The sequence below is a fragment of the Nannospalax galili genome, unplaced genomic scaffold (assembly GCF_000622305.1).
Source record: "Nannospalax galili isolate Female #2095 unplaced genomic scaffold, S.galili_v1.0 scaffold505, whole genome shotgun sequence".
NCBI classification, from domain to species: domain Eukaryota; kingdom Metazoa; phylum Chordata; class Mammalia; order Rodentia; family Spalacidae; genus Nannospalax; species Nannospalax galili.
Window position 1 is genome coordinate 128,696 of NW_008352327.1, and position 8,232 is coordinate 136,927.

Sequence of the window (8,232 nt, forward strand, 5' to 3'; positions counted from 1 at the left end):
ATGTTATTCTTTTTTAAAAAATATTTTATTTATTATCTTTATTTTATGTGTATGTGTATATTGCCTGCATGTAGGTAAGTGCACCTGTGTCATTTGATGCCCCTGGAGGACAGAAAAGGCTGTCAGATCCCCTGGAACTGGAGTTATAGACAGTTGTTAGCTGCCATGTGGGTGCTGGGATTCGAACCCGGGTCTTCTGCAAGAACAGCCAGTGTTCTTAAGCGCTGAGCCATCTCTCCAGCCCCTCTGGATGTTATTCTTAATGATGGAGAAACTAGCTAGGATTTTACAGGAAGATCTGATGCAATCTTGTATAAGGGATATGGGTGAGAGAGCCTCACTCTATAGCCCAGGCTGGCCTAGAATTCACTACGCAGTCCAGCATGTCCTTAAATGTATGGTGATCTACCTGCCTCAGCCTCTGGGGTGCTGGATTACAATTATGAGCCACCACACCTGGCTCAGATCTTTTTTAAAACTTTTGTGGTGATAATCTGCTATCCTGTGCTACAAAGTTGCATTTTCTAGTTTGTGAGGAGTTGGTTTGTCAGGAAACAAGTAAATTACTTTAAGAAACTTTGATGGTCTTTTTTGGATATAGGCTCATAGAAACCAGCCTATGAACTTCTCCCTGATGTTCTTTCTCACAGGCATCAAACGTGTGTGGTGTGTGTGTGTGTGGTGTGTGTGTGGTGTGTGTGTGTGTGTGTGTGTGTGTGTGTGTGTGTGTGTGTGTGTGTGTGTGTCAGGGTTGGGGATGGGGGATATGGGTAAGTGCAGGAAAGAGCCAGAGTCTTGGTGATTTACTTTTAGCTGGTCTGGGTTGCATGAGGCTCTAACTCAGCTCTTTCCTCTCCTGATTCAGATTTGTGAAACATTTGGATTAAGTCTATTTCAGACTCTGGCTGTGCTTCATATCTGTTTCCCATTTCACCTACAGTTTCTTTATTATCAGCCTAAAGTCTGTCCAGACTGTGCTCCTGGGTCCAGAAGCATCAGCATCACTCAGGAGTCTGTTAGAAATACAGAAGTCTCAGGCTGCAGAGATGGCTCAGCACCCACCTAAAAGCCAGAGGTAACTGTATATGCCTGCAACCCCAGAGCTGGTAAATCCTCAGGGATTGCTAGTCAGTCTAGCGAAGTAGTGAGCTTCAACAGTCTCAAAAGAATAAGGTGGAGAATGATGGAGGAGGATGTCTGATGTCAACATGTGCATGCACAGGTGAATACACTGAACACACACATGCATATACCATACACAAACATAAAGGGGGAGGAATACAGAATTCTCTTGACCTAGCCAGGCCCCCGAATTAGAATCTGCATTTAACCAAGATCCTGGTGATTTGTGTGCACTTTAGTTTAAGAAGTACTGCTCTTAAGCATTCCCTAATCAATGGCTGCTGTAGTCCCCATCTGCAGGCCCTCAGAACTTCAAATAAACATATTTTCTCTCTAAACAAACTTTCTGAGCAAGTCCCCTAGCCACCCCCTCTCTCTCCAGCTAGAAAGCTTTCCACAATAAGTACAGAAAACTTCAGGTGCCAACTGCTGTGAATGTGCAGTGTTGCCCAAGATATAATCCTCCCATCAACTTCCTCTGAATGACCTAACATGTTTCTTAAAAATGCAAAATCAGGGGCTGCAGAGATGGCTCAGCTGTTAAGAACTTTGGCTGCTCTTGCAGGAGAACCAAGTTTAGTTCCTAGCACCCACATAACTTCAGTTCCAGGGCATCTGACGCCCTCTTCTGGCCTCCATGCGCATTGCACAACATGGGTACACTTATATGTGCACACAAAACACTCATGCACATAGTTGTTTTAAATGCAGAATCAAGCTGGGTGTTGTGGTGTGTGTCCATGTTCCAGTACTCTAGAGACAGAGGTCAAAAGAGTATGAGTTGATAATAGCCTGAGATTCATAGAAAAAACAATGAATTATTATTTTATGTATATTATTTTATGTGTATGAGTGCATTGCCTGCATATAGGTAAGTGCACCAGTGTCATGCAATGCCCGTGAGGACAGAAGAGGCCGTTGGATCCCCTGGAACTGGAGTTACAGACAGTTGTTAACTGCCATGTGGGTGCTGGGATTCAAACCCGGGTCTTCTGCAAGAACAACAGTGCTTTTAACCACTGAGCCATCTCTCGAATTATTATTATTATTATTATTATTATGATTATTTTGTCTTTTTTGAGACAGGGTCTCCCTGTAGCCCCAGCTGTCCTGGAACTCACTATGTAGACCAGGCTGGCCTCGAACTCACAAAGATCCACCTGCCTCTGCCTCCCAAGTGCTGGGACTAAAGGCAAGCACCACCATGCCCGGCTTGAAAAAACAATGAATTATTTTAAGAAACTTTGAGCCAGGTGTGGGACATGGCTGTAGTCCCAGCACTTGGGAGTAGAGGCAGGAGAATCAGGAGCTGAAGGGCATCCTCAGCTATGTAGCAAGTTTGAAGCCAGCCTGGGCTATGTGAGACTCTCTCTCAAAAAGAGAGAGATACATTTTGAGAATCTGTCTCAACAACCACAACAAAAGCACAAACACAAGAAAAATAAGTAAAAATAAAAACATGAAGATGAGTGAAATTTCTTCATGCTGTGAAATAGTGCAGAAGGCTTCATGAATTATAACAGTCATAAGTTTTTTTGCTTCCCAGTATCTTCTGATAATTCTATCTCAATTTTCCATTGGCACACCCTTCTCCACTCTGAGCTCACTTGAGTTGGTGGGGCTCTAGTTCTAGTTTCAGGGTTAGAACATATGACCCAGATCAGGCTAGTCAAATCCCACCTAACAAAGTGTTAAGTTTCAGGATGATCATCTCCACTTCCAAAGGTTGACTTCCATGTGTAGCTTGACGTTTTCTAGGATGAAGTTCTCTCTCTCTGTCTCTCTTTCCCTCCTCCATCCTCCCTCCTCCCTCCTTTTTAGAAAATACTGGTTTTAGATGGGTTTCATAAGGTATTATGATATAGAAAACAAAAGGCAGGAAGAATGGGAAGCAATATGAGGTAGAACATTTCTGAGCTAGGCACTACCTCATGGGCAGCCTAGAAGAGGCACAGCAGGTGTGTCCACAAGCAACTTAAGAGTCTCCCATAGGTGATGCTGTGGGGAGAAATGATGCCTTGCAGAAAATAATGGAAGGGAGAGAAACAGGCATCATTTCTCTGCCTGGCTCTCTCTCCTAACTCCCATTAGCCAAATTTTCCCCATCAGTATTAACTCTCCCACAAGTGTAAGTTGCTATGGCTGTCTGTAGTAGGGCATTCCACCCAAGTCTGGTGGGAAAAGACAGAAATCCACCATGTGGATGGTTAATTCAGGGAGATTATCTGGTGTGCACTAATCACATCAATGTCTGCTGTGTATCAATATATATCATCTTCAGTCATCTTTTTTCAGTTTTTTTTTTAATCAGATATGCCATCACAACCAGGAAGGCCTGGAGAGATGGCTCCAGTGGTTAAGAGCACTTGATGCTCTTGCAGAGGACCAGACTTTGGTTTCCAGCACCCACATCAGGCATCTCACAACTGCCTGTAACTCCAGTTCCAAAAGATACAAGCCATCTTCTGGCTTCCATAGGCATGTGCTCACACATGCACACACACAGACACACACATATGTGCATGTACATTAAAAACTTTGAAAAAAGATATTCTCTCATATTTAAATTCACATGAATTTATCATTTAATAAATTATTTGGAGTTTTATTTTCTATCACTTGCAACATAAAGTCCTTATTGATGTATATGTAAATTCCAAATGGTATCTACTCTAAATGTTTTATTAAGGAGAACCAAGCAATATAGTCAGCGAAAGGCTAGTAAGAGAAGGACATATATAAAATGGGACTCTAGTGAGTCAAAAAAAAAAAATAATAAGGAAAGTAATGTGGAAGAAGTACACAAGTAAAGCCTTGGGATAGCAATGAGTATGTTGTGTCAGCAGAGTCCTGGGGAGAGGAGGGTAAGGAGGGTAAGGAGGACTCCACCTAAATAGAATGAGGCTAGGTTATGGGAAAGCCTTGAAAGGCATATAATCTGATGACAATGGGAATGGACTGATAATTAAGGATTAAGTTATGTTGAGTGTAGTTAGGGGTGGGGGAACCTGATGTTGGGAAGGATAACTTTCTGAATTAATGCAGCTATACAGATCTCAAGAGATATAGCAGTGGGACTATTGGTGGTGCAGAAAAAACAAGGGTAGAAACAAGGGCAAAAGGGAAAACAGGTTTTGGTGCCTTTGAATACAATAGGCGAGCAGACACTTAGTAAACTGGATCAAAGTCAACAAAGTAAAAGGAGTGGGAAAGTATGGAAGAAGAACTAAATTTTCTGCATCAGAAGGGGATTCCCATTCTGTATCTGTAGTTCTACAATAAAGATAATATTTTTAAAGTCACGTTTCCTCACTTAAAAATATTAAATTTATTAATTTGTGTTTGTGTGTGCACACATGCGCATGCCACAGTGTGCATGTGGAGGTCAGAGGACGGTTCACAGGAGCTGGTTCTTGCCTTCTCCCATGTGGCTGCCAAGGCTCGCACTCTGGTGATTAGGTTTGGCACCTTTACCTGCTGAGCCATCTGTATCTGGATTCCTCAAGAACCATGTTTCAAATAATTTGCCAAAAAGGCTCACAGAACTTAAAATACAATTATACACCTGTGACTTATTATAGAAAAAAAGATTCAAAGCAAAATCAACAAAGGATAAAGGAACAGGGGGCAAAGTCCAGAGGAAATCAGGCCCAACCTTCTAAGGATTCTCTCCCACTGGAGTCACACCTATGTGCTTAGATTTGCCAAAACTTTGTTGAGACATTAACTGAAATGTGGGTGACCAGAGAGGCTTCACACCCAGTTATTTCCCCAGAACTAGTCAGTCACTTTCTGACTGGAATGCACCAACATTTCAGATCCTCAAAGGAGGCTGATCCTCAAATGAAAGCCTCCTTTGAGGATCTGAAATGTTGGTGCATTCCAGTCAGAAAGTGACTGACTAGTCAAATTGCTATAATTTGATTTTTTTTCCGCCTGGGACAGGTCTCACTGTGTGGCTCTAGCCAGCCTGGAACTTCCTATATAGTCCAGGCAAGCCTCAAACTTGTTGCAATTCTCCTGCCTCTGCCTCCCAAGTGATGGGATTATAGATTTGAGACATCACATCTGGATGTTTGCATGTTTTTGCCCTCTCAAAATCCATATGTTAAAATCCTTACAAGGAGATAGTATGGGGAGTTGGGCCTTTGAGAAGTGATTGGGTCATAGGGGGTAGCATCCTCGCAAATAGGATTACTACCCATATATATATTAAAGGCCCAAAAAGACTTCTCCACCCATTGACTATGTGAGGACAATGAGAAGATGGCATCTATGGCTAAGATGGCAGGTCCTTAGCCTATAGGGAATCTGCCAGGGCTTTGACCTTGGACTTCCCAGCCTCCAGATCTGTAAGAAATTAGTTTCTGTTGTTTATAAGCCTCTCAATTTATAGTATTTTGTTATACCAGTCCAAAAAGATCAAATCATGAAGCCCATTCACAATTTAGACACAATGAGAAATTTTTATTAGACCAATGGTAGGGGCTTTCCCCAAACTCAAGTACCATACAAGAAACAGACCTTGTAAGCTAGGCTTTCGAAAGATAGGCACTGACTAGCTGGGAAGCCAGCCAAGGAAGATTTCCTGGATTAAGTTTAATTTAGGTAATTCTTTTCATTTGCATTATCAGACTCCGATGCTTTGTCTAGAACCGTGAGAGCAAACATGTTCAAAACAAGCTGTTTGGAATTTTTCTCCAGCAGGGTTGCTATGTGTTCAAGGATAAACTAATAAAAAACAAAAGTCAGTGAGTGAAAAACGATGAAAGAAAGTCATAGCTAAACTAAGGCAGAGCCTTGATCATTTTTTATAAACTATAAAAGGGAAAACAATCAACCAAACTAAGCCTGACAGCACACACATCTGGAAACCTAGCACTTGGGAGGTAGAAGCAGGAAGATTAGGAGCTGACCTTCAGCTACATAGTGAATTCTAGGACAGCCTGGGATACATGAGGTCCTATCTAAAAAGAAGTACAGTCAAACTTATTTTATTTATTTTTATTTTTGTTTTTCGCTTGTAAGAAGGTTTTAATAAAAAAAAGTTCAAGTGCTAAAAATATGGGACGCTTCACAAATTTGCATGTTATCCTTGTGCAGGGACCATGCTAATCTTCTCTGTATTGTTCCAATTTTAGTATATGTGCTGCCGAAGCAAGCACCAAACTTATTTTATTTTTAATGTATATTTTTATTGAATTTCTGTGCATTTCATACAAAAAATCTTAATCATCTTTATACTCCCTCCCCTACCCACACATCCCCTTTATAGCCCCCCACACCAGATTTTATGCATCAGTCAAACTTAGTTTAGACTTCAAAATTCTCTCTCTAGTGGATAAGAATGAAAAATGATAGCTTTAAGAAACTACTTGGTATTTTGTTTTTCTCCTAATGGATTCAGAATGGAGTAACAGTTAAGAGTGATGAACTGTGTTGAAGAGGTCTGATATCTGACAAGATTTTACACTGATTCACTATTGGAGCTAAAGCATGGACTCTCTGAGCTGTAATTCATCCATGTATTGAGAGAATTTTGCATCTCCTCGAACTTCAAGAATAGCTCCAATAGTATCACAGGATTTAAAAAGCCACCTCTAGATATTATCTCTTATAATTCTGTAATTCTGAGAATTTTATGTAATGTATTTGCTAAGTTGTAAGTTCCTACCTTACTCAGTTTGCTACCCCTCACAACTTAGCACTGTATTGTTTGTAAGTTAAATAACTATTTAAAGGAAGGGAGAAAGAATATTGAACTATATCTTTTGTTTTGAAGATTATTTTTCTGTGAGAATGTTTCATTTTTGTGAGCTAAGTAGCCATTAGCTAGGTGCATATTATTTCCCCTTGTTTTGCCTTCATTCCCTCAATTTGTGGGTTATTTTAGAAAATAAAGACCTTTCCCTCAATTTGTGGGTTATTTTAGAAAATAAAGACCCAGCAGCAATAAATTAGGTTAGTACTCTATAATACAGTTTTTCTCTTTTTGGTAAATAAATTCTCAGGAAGATTTTATATAAGCACTTAGTATGGTAAAAGGATAATGTAAAGAACTCAAACTATTTACCACGTGTATTAGTCAGGGTTCTCCAAAGAAACAGAACCAGTAGAATGAATATATATGTATAGAGATTTATCAGCTTAGCTCACAGGATAGAGTCCGAGTAGTCCAACAATGGCTGCACCACACTGGAGAGGCTGAGAATCTGTAGTCGCTCAGTCCATGAGGCTGGATGTCTCAGTAGTCCGAATCTGGCGCTGAAGGTCTGACAAATTCCAAAAGATCAGCTAGTCTTCAATCTACAGCAGCAAGATGAACTCACCAGTGAGAGAAGGCAAGCAGCAAGAAGCCAGGTGTTCACCTCTGCCGTGGCCTTTTATACAGGCTGCCATCAGAAAGTAACACCCACATTCAGGGCATGTCTTCCAGCTTCAGATGATCCAATTAAGATCTCTCTCATTTCAGTTAATCCCAGATCCAGTCAAGTTGACACCCAGGATTAGCCATCACACCATGTATTATTATGTCAGCCAGAACCCTCACAGTTGCAAAATGTCAAAAGATCTTGTTATAGGACAGAGTTCGTAAAAAAATCACCAACACCACTTTAAGAAAAGTAGCAAGGTAAATTTTAATTTTCGACCGGCCGGGCTGTCTATCTCGGGAGTAGAAGCAGCCCTGATGATTGTCAGGTCAGAGTTTTTATAGGATTACAGAATTATTATTAAAACAGGACATTTGTGAACCAATCAGGTTTGTACAATATAGCAGAATTTTGATTCTATTAATTAACAACCAATCATTGTACAGACAAGTGATGCAATCATATAACTTGGCAGTCAACTTTGTAACATTAAAAACTAGCCCACTGTTTTAGTCATAACAAGTAAAATAAGACAGTCAAGGTAAATAACTTCTAGGTGGTCATACAATAACAGGATAACAAGGTGGTCTCATGGCCTGTGTCAGGGCGACCCAAGACAGCAAGCAGGTTATAGAAGTGAAAACAAGCTGGTTAGTGAAAATATAATATCTGGAATTATCGCATTCCATGATTCATGGCGAGGGCAATTTTCCAAGGCCCAAGGTTGCCCCCCTTTTCC

At 40.7% G+C, this 8,232-nt stretch overlaps 1 non-coding gene across 1 annotated transcript; it reads right to left on the bottom strand.

Annotated features, from left to right (window-relative positions):
* Nucleotides 1-6,180: 6,180 nt before the first annotated feature.
* On the bottom strand, nucleotides 6,181-6,287 carry LOC115067023. Its single transcript, XR_003846465.1, has one exon. It is a non-coding gene; the product is annotated as a U6 spliceosomal RNA (small nuclear RNA).
* Nucleotides 6,288-8,232: the final 1,945 nt, after the last annotated feature.